The sequence below is a fragment of the Palaemon carinicauda genome, chromosome 8, assembly GCF_036898095.1.
Source record: "Palaemon carinicauda isolate YSFRI2023 chromosome 8, ASM3689809v2, whole genome shotgun sequence".
Taxonomy (NCBI): domain Eukaryota; kingdom Metazoa; phylum Arthropoda; class Malacostraca; order Decapoda; family Palaemonidae; genus Palaemon; species Palaemon carinicauda.
In genome coordinates, this window is record NC_090732.1 from 167,887,436 (window position 1) to 167,903,538 (window position 16,103).

General features: G+C 31.6%; 1 protein-coding gene across 3 annotated transcripts in view; it reads left to right on the forward strand.

Annotated features, from left to right (window-relative positions):
• Positions 1 to 832: 832 nt before the first annotated feature.
• LOC137646120 (prostaglandin E2 receptor EP4 subtype-like) overlaps positions 833 to 16,103 on the forward strand; it is a 143,226-nt gene continuing 127,955 nt past the window's right edge. For all 3 annotated transcript variants that reach the window (XM_068379322.1, XM_068379324.1, XM_068379323.1), the window contains exon 1: positions 833 to 1,593. The gene's annotated coding sequence lies outside the window, so the exon portion shown is untranslated. The remainder of the gene's footprint in view (positions 1,594 to 16,103) is intronic.

The window sequence follows — 16,103 nt, forward strand, 5'->3', positions numbered from 1 at the left end:
AATGTAAATATATACTTTAGACAAAGCTAGTTGTTTGAATAAAATAGTAAATAAGAAAATAAAAACTCTCCTCCAAAACATCTGGCAACGTCGACGAAAGAGAAATTCATGAATGTGCAACAGCATGTTTACGGTACTCTAGCCGTCGTGGGAGAAATGTGGCCACCCGGAACAGAATCATGAATTCTTGAGTAATTTTTCCCTTGAACGGAAGCCGGTTCCCATTGTTTACAAATATCAGAGCCCGACCTAGAATATTTAAAAGAATTATTCAACTGAAGTTCGCACTGTAGCCTATACTAGCAAAAGCAATTGCAATTGCATATTTTGTTTTAATTTTCGTATTGTTAACAAAACTGTATGTATGAAATTAATAGTTGGTTGGATTTTCAGTTAATTAATATTACACTCAATACTTAAAAAATTATCAATCTTTAAACATCAGGAACATTCACATGGAAGAGATGAAACTGCGAAATTGTTTCGTATTGCTAACAAAACTTTATGTATGAAATGATTAGCTAGTTCGATATTGTTGCTTAATATTATCCTTATTACTTAAAAAAAGAAAATAATCAAACGTAAAGAAAATCTACATGGATGAGATGAAATTGCTCCGAAAGTGGAAGTACGGTGTTGACACATCAAATATAATTTTGCGTCTCTCGAGACGCAAGCATTTTAGCTGACGGCGTCCGACTACCCTTCTTGCAGGGCTCCTCGTAGCAACCCAGAGAAGAAGAGGAGGAGGAGGAGGAGGGGGAGGGGGGAGGAGAATCCACAAGGCCAAACCCCATCCAGTTGTAAAGGTTTGGCCCATCGTTCCGAGTCGGGGAGACTCGAGTCTCAGTCAGTCTGGCCACATCGCCCGTGGTGTTCGCATTCGACGTCAGTGAACGTTGTCGTCATCTCGCACCTGGCCCTTTTCCGGCGCATCCGAGCGACGTCGTAATACTTTTGTGGAATAAGTTTTATAAATATCTCCTTATGCCGTTGGATTACATCATTGTGATGTGACTGTCTAGCCTGGCAATGCTCTAGTTACAATTGACAACAGGTTTCTACGTAATTACAGTGTAAGGAAACTTACGGGGCAAGTCGCGGGAAAGTTTTTGTTGCGATTGAACTCTGAAAAATTGATTGGAAGCTTCAGTGATTTGATGATAATTAATCTTTAAGGGAATGTCTTGACTCTAATGCTACTCGTTTGTTTGAAAATTTGAAAACTAATTTTCAAAATAATTCCAACTAGTTTATGAAGACTATTCGTTTGAAGGGGACTTTTTAAGCGTATTTACTTAAAAAAGGCACAATTTAAGGCAATTATAAAAATAAAACAACAGATTGAAGGAATCCTCCGTGTGTTTGTATTCAACAAAGGTGCAGTGGTCGATTCCAACTGGTTCATGAAGACTTTATTCCTTTGAAAGGAACTTTTTAAGAGTCTCTATTTAAAAAAAGACCTAATTTATGGCAATCATAAAACTATAACAACTGTCTATTGAAGGAAACCTCCGTGTGCTTGTATTCAACAAACGTGCAGTGGTCGATCAGAAAGAGCGTATCCTTCCCCCCTTACCATCAAGCTAAATGGTAGGTGGCCAAACCAGTTTCCGTCATTCTTCTCGATACCTTTCACAATTTTTCTAATATTTCATTGCACCTTTGGGCATGAAGGAGATACATACACGGATTATGGCGCATTTACCTCTCTTGCTTTGCATTGCGTTCATATTTTTTTCTATTTTTTTTTCTCTCGATTTTACTTCATCCTTTTTTTTTTTTTTTGGTTCTTGTTTTTTTTTTTCTGCCTCGTGAGGTAATATCATCTTAGTACCTGAGGCGCTACATTGATTTCGACACTGGCTGATGGACATGCTGATAAATAATGCTAAGAGAATAAATAAATGAATCAAAATCCTCTATAATTATTTAGAATAAAGGTCGTGTTACCAAACTATATATTATAAAATATTTTGTACTCTACTATTCATAGTTATGAATTTTTCTTGCAGCCATAAAAAAAATTACATAACTTCAGGTACATTATGAAAAAAATTACAATCTAATTGAAATTTTAGGAAAACAAGCATATCAAACTATTATTTTGAATAAAATTAAAACAATTTGGAAAAGGCACTTCAATCTTCATTTGTTCAATCATTTGAAGTTTCCAATTAACTTATATATACATCAATGGATCTGACAAATTAATTCTTTCTAATTAATTGTCTTTTAAGGTTTCTATATGACAATATCCTTATCATTCTTCAGTCTCTAATCAATCTAAATTAATTATATAATCAATTTTGAATTTCATAAATCTGATGCGAACAAATTAATTCACGCTTAATAATTATTTTGTCCTTATTAATTAAATAAATCTTATAAATAGGTTATTTCAAACCATGCAATAGCGTTTCATTCCACTCCAAGACTGATAATCAAACATACAATACTTCGGTATTAAAGGGTAATCCAATACAGTACATCTGGCAAAGTGGGATCTCATGACTTCATTTGTCAGTGGAAATTCCCAAAAATTAGTTTCAATTTAGTTATTCTGCGTCTGAGCCTGGTCAAGGGGCCCTGCATGCTAATGACTTCGTGTTCTTGATTTGGCATCGAAAGTTATGCCATGACCCTTTTTCGTGCTTCAACAATTAAATACATATATAACTATATTTTTCTATAGATACATAAATACATACATAAATATATACATACATACATGCATATATATATATATATATATATATACACACACAAACACACATATATATATTTAGTTATGTAAATGCAAAACCCAGGTCAAAAGGTACAAATTGCCCCTAGTAGGGTACAGAAACACACATACACACACACATATATGCATATATACTGTATATATATATATATATATATATATATATATATATATATATATATATATATATATATATATATATATATATATATATATACACACACAGATCAATAAGCCACTTTTTCAAAATAGGAATGTTCTCATATCAGCAGTCCCCTTATCATTCACCCAAGAACAGTCCATACTGAAACTCTCACATCTTCAACCGCTATATTTATCGGGAAAGAAGGCTCGTCACCATCAAATTGACCACTCTACATACGCTGTGTTACTCACCTCAATATAGCACGTAATATAGCATGTCTATGATACAAATGATCTACCGTCCCAACGCCTTTACTGCTCAATTCATCGGTCATGTTTTGGTATCCATTACCTTCAATCGAAGTTTTCACCAAAACTTTCCTCATATTCCTACCACAGGACCAAACCATAAACGCACCCACAATATATATATATATATATATATATATATATATATATATATATATATATATATATATATATATATTTATATATATAAATATATATATATACACACACACACAGACATATATATATATATATATATATATATATATATATATATATATATATATATATATATATATATATATATACTGTGCGTGTATGCTCACACAAATTCCCATGGACACTGAAAGCAATTTTTTCAGTTATTCCAGTATAACATATTTAGTCAATATTTTACAAAATAATTAATATGTTTACTTTAATCATACAGCAAAATAAAACCTTGAGTACTTTCTTGTATCCTAATTACGAGAAGAATACTTTTCTACACCGGCTGTTAATAATAATAAAAATAATAATAATAATAATAATAATAATAATAGCTAGAGCGGCTCGACCTTGACCTTTGACCTTAACATGTATTAATTTGCGTGGATTTTCATACACTCAAATATGAACCAAGTTTGAAGTTTCTGGGACATCGATGTCCAAACTTATGGCTGATTACGTGAATTGGACATTTTGCTTGACCGTGACCTTGACTTTCCAAAATTTAATAATTTCCAGCTTTTTCCATAACAGTTCATCCCTGCAAGTTTCATTACTTTACGATTAACTTTATGGCCAGAAAGCTGTTCACAAGCAAACATACACACAAAACAAACACAAACAGGGGCGAAAACATAACCTCCTTCCAACTCGTTGGCGGAGGAAATAATAATAATAATCATAATAATATGCTTTCTTTTGATCCATTGTTTTGAGGATCTAAAGAATTTTTGCTTTCTTCCGAGTTATAGGAAAACAAATCCGTTTAAGGATTCATCATTTCGAATATTCCGAAAACCTATGAGTTATGCACATTATAAATCCCAGACCAATAACTGGAAGATTTCACCTAGTTATTGTTTATTCCAAACTATTATTCGGAATATCTCGTGGAATAGCTCAACTTTAATCTAGCGCGTGTATATTTCGTTCTCTTAATGCCATAAGTTACATAAAATCTGAACATATCTTTTAAAGCCATAGGTGACTACATAAAATCTGAACATATCTTTTAATGCCATAGGTGACTACATAAAATCTGAACATATTTTTTAATACCATAAGTGACTCCATAAAATCTGAACATATATTTTAATGCCATAGATGACTACATAAAATCTGAACATATTTTTTAATACCATAAGTGACTCCATAAAATCTGAACATATATTTTAATGCCATAGGTGACTACATAAAATCTGAACATATTTTTTAATACCATAAGTGACTCCATAAAATCTGAACATATATTTTAATGCCATAGATGACTACATAAAATCTGAACATATTTTTTAATACCATAAGTGACTCCATAAAATCTGAACATATATTTTAATGCCATAGATGACTACATAGAATCTGAACATATTTTTTGATGCCATAAATGACTACATAAAATCTGAACATATCTTTTAATGCCATAAGTGTCTACATAAAATCTGAACATATCTTTTAATGCCATAAGTGACTACATAAAATCTGAACATATCTTTTAATGCCATAAGTGACTACATAAAATCTGAACATATCTTTTAATGCCATAAGTGACTACATAAAATCTCAACATATCTTTTAATGCCATAAGTGACTACATAAAATCTCAACATATCTTGTTGCAGATGGAAAAGAAAAATCTAATTCTGCCCTTCTGATTTGATATTATATGTTGTTTGAATGTCAAAAGTTATAAATTGTACATTGAATTAATCTCACATAAGTATGTCACGAACAATAACCTTTTCCATCTGATTGTCTTAAAGAGAAGATTTTCTTAAAGCGTGGACGTAATGCTAGAAGATTATTATTATTATTGATTGCTAAACTACAACCCTAGTTGGAAAAGCAGGATGCTATAAGCCCAGTGGCTCCAACAGGGAAAATAGCCCAGTGATGAAAGGAAACAAGAAGTAAAATATTTTAAGGAACAATAACATTGAAATAAATATCACTTATATAAACTATAAAAACTTAAAAAAAATAAGAGGAAGAGACAGAATAGTGTGCCCGAATGTACCTTAAAAAAACGATATATTTCCTAGGGGTATTGTTTATTAATTCAATACAGCATCGGACATTTACTGCAATTGCTTAAATACGTAATGTAGACAGGGTATAATCTTTGAAATTCCAATTTTTTCTTTTAATATCAATATAATCATCAACTTGCTCAGCATGCCTCAGTAGGTTAGAAAACCCTTCTTCGTAAATAAAGATATATCTTTAGTCTAGAAAAATACTGTGCAAATGGATACTGCCAGCTGGTGGATAAAGAAATTATTTCAAGTTTCTTTTATATACAAAATTCATCACTAGAAAACCTCCTCTTGTTTCCTTTCCACCTTTCTTCTTTCCTTCCTGTATCGGCAAAAATAGAGCAGCCCGAGGCCTTTCTCATCGGCCACTGATTCACATAAATCTTCAATGGAAGAGACAGATTGTCAAGCCATCCATAATGGAAAATGAATAAAGATGAAAATATGAAGTAATGAAGTATACGGGCACTAGTGTTCGTGACCCGCCAAAAATGACAGCTAAATAGTTAGATAGATATGTACACACAAATTCACAAATTCAATCCTTCTCAACCCCTCTCCCTTTCCTAACTACAATTCCTCTCACCAGGGTATGACTACTCCTCTCCCCCCTAACCGAGGGACGGGGAGATACTGTATTCAACTTCTTGTCACTGAGCGTGACCGAAAGTAAAACTACACACACACACACACACACACACACATATATATATATATATATATATATATATATATATATATATATATATATATATATATATATATATATATATATATATATATATATGTATATATACATATATATATATATATATATATATATATATATATATATATATATATATATATATATATATATATATATATATATATATATATATATATATACATATATATAAAATGAGTATATACCCAGACACTTGCTCTTTATATAAATATGGGAGATTCACAAAGGAAAGAAGGTGGTCATAACTGGATCAGAAAACAAACCTTGTTCTTTCCCCCAGGAAAAAGTAATAGTGGAATTATTTCTTGATCAAGTTTTTGGGAGCGTCAAAAGAATTGAAAGGGAAGAAGTATTGCGTCCATCAGTAAACAATTGAAGTTGAAAACAAGGGGAAATGGAAACGAAAACAAAACCAAAATTCGACAAATGATGTAAATTTCAAGTGATATTGTTCAAGATATATAACCTTGATAGCATTTTAAGCTTTATTTTATTTGTTTAAAAGACCTGTGAATTATATATCAAGCTAGAGAGGTTATCGGAAAATGCTGAAAAGTTAAATCACTGTTAAGAAAGCCTCTGGAGAATGTAAGCTCTTGAAGCTTTAAAAACTTTCACGAAAAGATAAAGTCTGTGCGTGAATATTCCTAAATGAAAGGTCAAGTTCCAGAGTGTGGATAGAAACAATATTTTTCGTTGCTTTTATTAATAAACTTCATTAGTAATAGATTCATCTTGTTTTCCCCTCCTCCCCTTTCTTTTCCTCCTGCTTCGGATAAAATAGGCCATCCGGTGTCCCTTGCCATCGGCCTCTTCTTTAGATAGAAGAGTAGATGGTTAAGGTATGTCTACTATGACTTGAAGTAGTCACATATATATATATATTCGCAAGAAACGACTCATAAACGTTTAAATGTAACTCATGAAGGGCAGAGGCAGGCAAGGCACAATGACAGTGCCCAAATAGGACAGTGCAGTAAAGACTGAGCATATATGCATATGATCATCGTCCAAGGCCCCTCTCCAACCAAAATAAGACCAGGGAGGGCCATGCAATGGCTGCAGATTACTCAGCTCCCTTATACACTGTATCCTTAGCTCACAAGGATTGTGAGGTTGCAGACACTATATGAAACTATCAAGTTTGAGCGGGTCTCGAATCCCATTTCAGCAGTTCGCCAGGCAGCGACGTTTCCAATAGGCTACCTCAACCCTAAACAGGACCCGAAACCAAATCCAACCTCCTGCAACAAAACACAACTATATATATATATATATATATATATATATATATATATATATATATATATATATATATATATATATATATATATATATATATAAACACTGTATATTTACATATATATACACACACACACACACACACACACACACACACACACACATATATATATATATATATACATATATATACATATATATTACAGTAAAATATACTTTAATAATAAATGAAAGTAGAATTAACTTTAACGTTAATCGTAGATTTTCTATTACCGAGCATATTCGATAAACCTCTTACTTACTGGTGTTGAATGTCAAAATGTTACATGAATGGCCAAAGCTCCATTTGCCTTCCATTCGATATCACGTGACACGCCTCTTTCCATACCAGCTTTGGGGTAATTTCTTAATGGGATTTGATGTGTCTCGCCCTTATCATTGACCCTTTTATTCATATTTTTTTTCGGAGATGTCTGAATTTATTTATTTCGAAGTTAGAACGTATGCAGGCAAGTTTGTATTTATGTATTGTTTTGATACATGTACAGTATATGCATATATGTATATTATTTATTTATATATATATACATATATATCTATATATACATATATATATAGATATATATATCTAACTATATATATGTATGTATATATATATATATATATATATATATATATATATATATATATATATATATATATATATATATATATATATATGTGTGTGTGTGTGTGTGTGTGTGTGAGAGAGAGAGAGAGAGAGAGAGAGAGAGAGAGAGAGAGAGAGAGAGAGAGAGAGAGAGAGAGAGAGAGAGAGAGAGAGGAAAAAGCATATAAAGTTGAGCAAATAAGTAAAGGATAATTCATGAAACGCATTTATACTAAGTTTAGATTTTTAATTTCCTCCAATTCAATTATTGAACGAAAAAAATGACAAAATATGGAATAAAAAAAATCTAGAAAATTAAGCTTTACGAAAAAAGCAAGATTGTTACAAGTAACTGCATGCCGAGTACTACCTGCTGGGTGGTAAAATGGTTTACACTTGGAAGGTATGAATGTTAAGTATGTTAAGAGCTTAGTAAAACCTTATAGAGCATGACCAATTTGGTAACAACGTCAATGTCTAGATTAACATCTAGAACATGGATAGGGAATTTGATAAACAATAAGTTTCTGCCAAACAATTCAAAATAAGAGCTGGTGGCTAAAGACCAGAGGAAAATACAAGAAAATGTGATAGGACAGAGGAAATAAAATATACCACATACACCTACACAAGAAACAGGTTTCTAAAATTATGCTAGATTTTCTTAATTTAGAGATTCTTTTATTAATTGAGATGAGATCAGACTAAATATGTTTCTCATTAGTTAATTTGCTATAAAGATTGCCACCCAGTAATATAAATGAGATAAAAATCAATGAATAGCTCGGGGTGGGGAGGATCCATTGCCCTAAAACCACTATTAATCATAATCAGAGTCTTGGAAAGCTTTGATTTCATCCACCATAATTTTCCTCCTGTATTATACACACACACACACACACACACACACACACACATATATATATATATATATATATATATATATATATATATATATATATATATATATATATATATATATATATATATATATATAGGCATATGTGTTATGTATATATATATATATATATATATATATATATATATATGTGTGTGTGTGTGTGTGTGTAAGTAAATATATATACATACAAATATATGTAGAAATATACATATACATACATACATACATATATATATATATATATATATATATATATATATATATATATATATATATATATACACATACATACATACATACATAGTATATATATATATATATATATATATATATATATATATATATATATATATATATATATAGATTATACATATATATACACATATATGTATACATATATATATGTAAGTATATATATATATATACACACACACACACACATATATATATATATATATATATATATATATATATATATATATATATATATATATATATATATATATATATATAAATATACGGTAGCGAGAAATCCCCTTAGTATATATATCTTCGAAAAGTCGCGCGAGAGAAATTGAGATATTAGGTTGGTTATAATCCGGTTGGTTTAATCGAAATCTTGAGTGAAAGCGGAATCAATTTAAGGATTAAGGCAACAATGTTTACGTTCCCCCATCCTCTTTAACGTCTCTCTCTCTCTCTCTCTCTCTCTCTCTCTCTCTCTCTCTCTCTCTCTCTCTCTCTCTCTCTCTCTCTCTCTCTTTCTCACTGCACCTCCCCTTCTTTCTGCTGTTATTTTTGTTTTTCCGAATCTCGAGGGTTCACACCTCAATGGCATTTGCATTTGGAAAATTGTGTTCAAGGATCTCTCGTTGTTATTTTTATCTTTATCAGAGAAAAATCAAGTATTATGAAAAGGTGCTGCATGAATGAATACATGTTTGAGGTAAAGGAGTAAGAAAAGTATATAATGAATCTTTTTTATTTTATTTATCCGGGAAATATCAAGTCTTAGGAAAAGGGTGGTGCATGAATGAAGATATGTTTGAGATAAATCAGCAATAAAAGTAAATAATGAATCTCTTTTTATTTTATTTATCCGGGAAAAATCAAGTATTAAGAAAAGGGTGCTGCATGAATGAATATATGTTTTAGGTAAAGAAGCAATAAAAGTAAATAGTGAAATGTAAGATTTCAATTCTCAGTGGAGTTATGTTTTTGAATGCAAGGGATAGAGCGACGGCATTTCATAAAAAGAATGTCATTTGTCAAATGGTTTTCTTTCAGTAAGTCCTTTGTTTATTTGTATTTTCGAACGCAAGTTAAGTTCTCAGCAGCAGTTATATCTATTTGTGATTTTATTATTCTATTTTTACTCCCAATAGCAATCCCCAAAATTAATCTCGTCCAGCTTTTTATATGTAAAAATTCGTTCATGATTACTCTATATATATATATCTAGTTCCCTCTTTATATTCTTATACGATCCCCTTTGTACATTTCCATCACAAATATTTCGTGATTTATTGTCGTTTATCCTTTTGTGGCCCCTCTTTTTTTTATTTTATTTTTTTTTTCAAGGATATGTGCCAAGGGTCTCTAAATGAAAGGGGAAATAAGAATTATTTTTGGATTGGATCGTATTTCGAATGCTTCCTTATAGAGTTTCAATACCGTGGTTTGAAATTTCAATTAACTTTGCATAGCATAAGTCTTTTTAGACGACCTGGTTTCTTATTTGCTTAAAAATACCATTTGCGTACAAACCGATTAAGTCTCTAATGCATTCTTATCTTACATTTTATTCAAAAGATCTTCAAATTTTGATTCCGTAACTAACGTGTTCTATGTTATATTTTGAAGTTTCTATTGATTGGTAATTGACAAAAAATTAATTGACTAGAACGGGCAATCGGTAAATAGCATACCTTCGCCAAAGCCACGTCACAAGATAGGCACTTGAATTATGCACATTTTGGGAATAGGTTTATGCAAATCGGATAAAAATTAAGGACGATTTAGCAAAAAGACGTTTTTGACCTTCTCGTGACCTTAGCCTTGACTTATGACCCAACCACTCCCAAAATTTAGTAAGATTGTCCTTAGATCATGGCCGGTCATCCCACCAAATGTCATGTGATTCAGTCAAATATTTTTTGAGTTATCCGAATCACAAACATAGAGGCAGACATATGGACAAATAAACACATGCACACCTATAAAAACAAAACCTTCACAACAAAGTTGGCGAAGATAAATATGTCACTGTTTGATTATTGTCTAGATAGTGGCATACTTTGAAAAAATATATATCGTGCGTCGGATTTGATTAACACACAGATTAAAGAAATAAAAAAGGAAAGGAAAACAATTATAGTTAACATGTTAATAGGCTCGATAGAAAAAAAATAAAGAAAAAAAAATATACAACCTACATCAGGAGAGAGGCTAAAATAAAAGAAAATGCAATGATAATACAAGATATATAAGCATCCCACCTGGGAATAATATAACCTGGCCTTATGTTACCATCCGAGCAGGAGGGAGATGGATTTTTTACATTACACTATGAAGGGTGTTCCAGAGTTTACATCCTTTTATTACCTCCCGAACACCATATTCAGAGTCATCATGGGCATACTTAAAGGGGGACAGGGGAAACATAAGCCTTTTGCCTCTTACCTTTGTGCATCTAAAATAGAAATTAACCGAAAGTTAGGGGTTTATAACGCAGAGATAGGGAGATAGAAATGTTTCGTGAATTATTAAAACATGGTAACAGAGTATCAAAAACAAAATACGTGTTCAAATGCTTATATCGTAATGGGACCATATACTATAGAATTAATTTGATATACACACACACACACACACACATATATATATATATATATATATATATATATATATATATGTACATATATACATATATATGTATATAAATATACATTCATACATACACACACACACACACACACACACATATATATATATATATATATATATATATATATATATATATATATATATATATATATATATCATCTCTCCCTTTACAAGAGGGGTCTTTCGACTAGGTAAGGAGTGGTTGCCGAAGAGACGCACTCACAAACACACATAAATATATATATATAATATATATATATATATATATATATATATATATATATATATATATATATATATATATATAGATAGATAGATAGATAGATAGATAGATAGATAGATAGATAGATAAAGTATTCACAAAAGAGAGAGAGAGAGAGAGAGAGAGAGAGAGAGAGAGAGAGAGAGAGAGAGAGACAGAGAGAGAGAGAGAGAGAGAGAGATGAGAGAGAGAGAGAGAGAGAGAGAGAGAGAGAGAGAGAGCCAACTCTCTACTCGTCTCTTTCAGTACATCCATTTACCTTTCATCATCCATTTGCTTTGCATTGTCAAGGAAAAATCCTGCAGTCAAAACTCCAAAATGAGATTAGTCAACACGTTCACTACGAATGAATTTGCTTTCCCACTTGACATATAACAGCAGATGATACGCTCAAGATATATTATCGTCTGTGCAATTTACCACCTGCAATAAGTTCTCTAGATTTTCAGAAATGAGACATATGCTCTGTGATAAATATTGCATAATTAGAAGTGTTTTTCATATTCAAATGGGCCATATATTTTGATACAATAATGTCTAGATTCTCTTAACGACCTCGGGATGAGGGCCCCACGCGGAACCACTCAAAGACAATACCCTTTGACCGGCTGGGAATCGAACCCTGGTCTAGGAAACTTGTAACAACAGTGACAGAGCATTCCAAATATATGGCTTATATGAATATGCTCTTTATATGTCCCTTCTAGCATCCATTAATTACTCGACTGTTTTCATTATAGTTTTTATTTGATCTTTATGTTATTTCAGTCACTCTTTCATCCAGCTCGAAAAGCAGTGTAAATATAATCTAATCTTAATTGGTTTTAAAGAATTTGATTACTAAATTAACCATATTACTCAAAATAACTTTATTAATTACTAATATCAACATTTCAGTGACTTTCTTTGTTTTCTCATTTGGCTAAACAATAATTTAAAAATTTCCAGATATTTAATCATATTTTATAGCTTCGTTCTCTCTCTCTCTCTCTCTCTCTCTCTCTCTCTCTCTCTCTCTCTCTCTCTCTCTCTCTCTCTCTCTCTCTCTTACGTGACAGTGACTATGACGTAATTTAAAGTAATAAAATTTGTTCTGACCCACATAAGCTGTTATAACTACGAACTAATTTTTTTAACGCTGGCAATTCTTCGGAATTGTAATTGTCCGAAGAAATGAACAGGAAATATCCAGATTTAAGACCACCATTCTCTTAATTTGACAGATAATTATCTTTCCCAGCAGGGTAATCTGGGTTTTGTTGAATAAACAAACACATTTATTGCTTAATTAAATGCTAATCTAGCATTTATCTCATATGACCAATTTCTTGCATTTAAATTCTTCAGGAATTAATGCCGAGAAATAATATTTTCTAAACAGATTATGACACTACATTTCACATATTAGTATTAGTAGGAGTATCATATGCAAAGCTACAACCCTAGTTAGAAAAGCAGAATGATATAAGCACAAGGGCTCCAATAGGGAAGATAGCCCAGTGAGGAAAGGAAATAAGGAAAAAAGAAAAGTAATTACCAATTAAAATAAAATATTCAAAGAACAGTAACAACATTAAAATAAACATTTCATATATAAACTATAAAAAAAAAAAAAAATTGAAAAAACAAGAGGAGGAGAAATAAGAAATAGAGTGCCCGAGCGTACCCTCATGCAAGATAACTCTACCCCAAGACAGTGAAAGAACATAGTACAGAGGCTATGGCACTAAAGGGGACATTAAGGGTACAGGTGTAAATGTCATTTCTGGCATAATATTCCTGTTTATGTCGGTATAAATCAGTTTGTTTCTTGTTGTATCTTTAGTCTTTTTCCATAACTTATTTATTTTTCTCTATCTTAGTTTATTAAAAGAGAGCATTTTATTCTTCAACTTTATGGGGGATTTAGCTTGTGCCACTCAAATTTGAAAACAATACCAATTAAAATGATTAAGAATGATTTACGTTACTAACATTGCTTGTAAGTTACCTCTCTCCCTTTTCTCACACCTTTCCCCTGATAATAATGCTATATAAAAGTCTTCATACTTTGTAGGCAAACTCTCTTATCCAGGGTTGCATGTCCAAGGTACTTCCGCTCAGACATGAAAAATAGATGTGTACATACATACATACATACATATATATATATATATATATATATATATATATATATATATATATATACATACAGACACACACACAGACACACAATACACACACAGCCACAACAAATCTTGTCTGGGGTTTGGCCATCTCACCACCACGCTGGCCACTTCGGATTGGTGATGGTGGGAGATTTTTGTCTGATCGCTCACAACAAACCAACCTAGTATGCGTGAATAAGTATCCCCACTCAGAACCCCTGTGTATGTGTGTGTGCACCTGATAACATGTTCGAAAGTCAATGATAGATTAAGGGAAGACGAAAATGAAAGAGCCTTCTTCAAAGACTTTCCGGACCTTGGCCCCAAAAAAACATCTTTTCCTACATTACAAAGTTCACAATGCTCTCTTTGTTAGTTATAAAAAAATATAGTCACCATTTCTTAGGATAATGAGGCAATACTGGTGATTTGATTAAGTCATTTCATCATTAATCTGTTCATCATTACAGATTAATTAGTCATATAAATATATCTGCCTCAGATATGTTATTCAGATTTAAAATCTATTTTTTTGAAATTGCTAAGAATAGTGGCGTTTGATCAATGGTAAGGCGTAAGAACTATCATTAAAACAATTATTTTTCGAAATTCATAAGAAAGTTGTTGTTTAATCAATGGCAAGGTAAAAGAACTATCATGAAAACAATAGCAGGATTAGAAATAACAACAACAACAAAACAACAACAGCAAAAACTATCTCTTGGAAGTTGCTAAAAATAGAAGTAAATGATCTCGCACCACATTATCATGCAAATGATCTTTCAGAATGACTACGACAACACATGCAAATGTTCCTTCGGAAAGAATCGCAATGAAAAGGAACTATAGTAAACATAAAATAATCTGCGAAGAAAACTTCGCAGAATTGTTTGCGGTTCCACTAATTTGAAAACATTCTTGTGAGCCACACCCGCATAATTCCAACCGAATACTAAAATGGTTTTTGGTGTAGAAAATGATTAATAATTGTATGTTTTTTTTTTTTTTTATCGGTCATTGAACTTCTCTTCCAGCTACAAAGAATCATTACCTGTTAGTTCCACACACTGGTCTCCTTACAATGGTACTAAAAGACCAGTGTTGAGGATTTTGATGTGTAAATATATATATGTATATGTATATATATATATATATATATACCTTATATGTATATATATACCATATATATATATATACCATATATATATACATATATATACACCTTATATGTATATATATACTATATATATATATATATATATATATATATATATATATATATATATATATATATATATATACATATATATATATATTCCAGTGATGCTAAGCTCACCCCCGTCCCTAGTGTAGGATGGGGAGAGTAGAAATAGTCATACCCTGCGTGTGTGTGTGTATAACTACCTAAATATCTAGCCGGCATTTTTTGACAGGTCGTATACACTAGTATAGCATTTAAGAAAATCAATACATCATGAAGTAAACACAATGAGTATTGACGTTAAGATAATTGCAACTTGTCCTCCATTGGAACATTGCATACAAGATATTTTTAATGACGTGAACTTTGGGCTAGCAACTGCGCTGAGAGTGGACCATCATTGTCCAAATAAGTTTGTTTATCTACCGCACCTGCAAGGTGAGGTTAAAATATCCATGTTTATCGATATATTCAACATGATGTCATAATTATATATATATATATATATATATATATATATTCTTACCGGTCACGATCAGCCGCATGCCAGACATATCTACTCAGCCTCTCCCCCCGTCCATCAGCTAGATGGGAGAGGAAGTAGTCATACCCTTGTGGGAGGAGATTAAGTTAGGGGGAGGGGTTGGAAGGGTAGATTGTGTGTGTACGT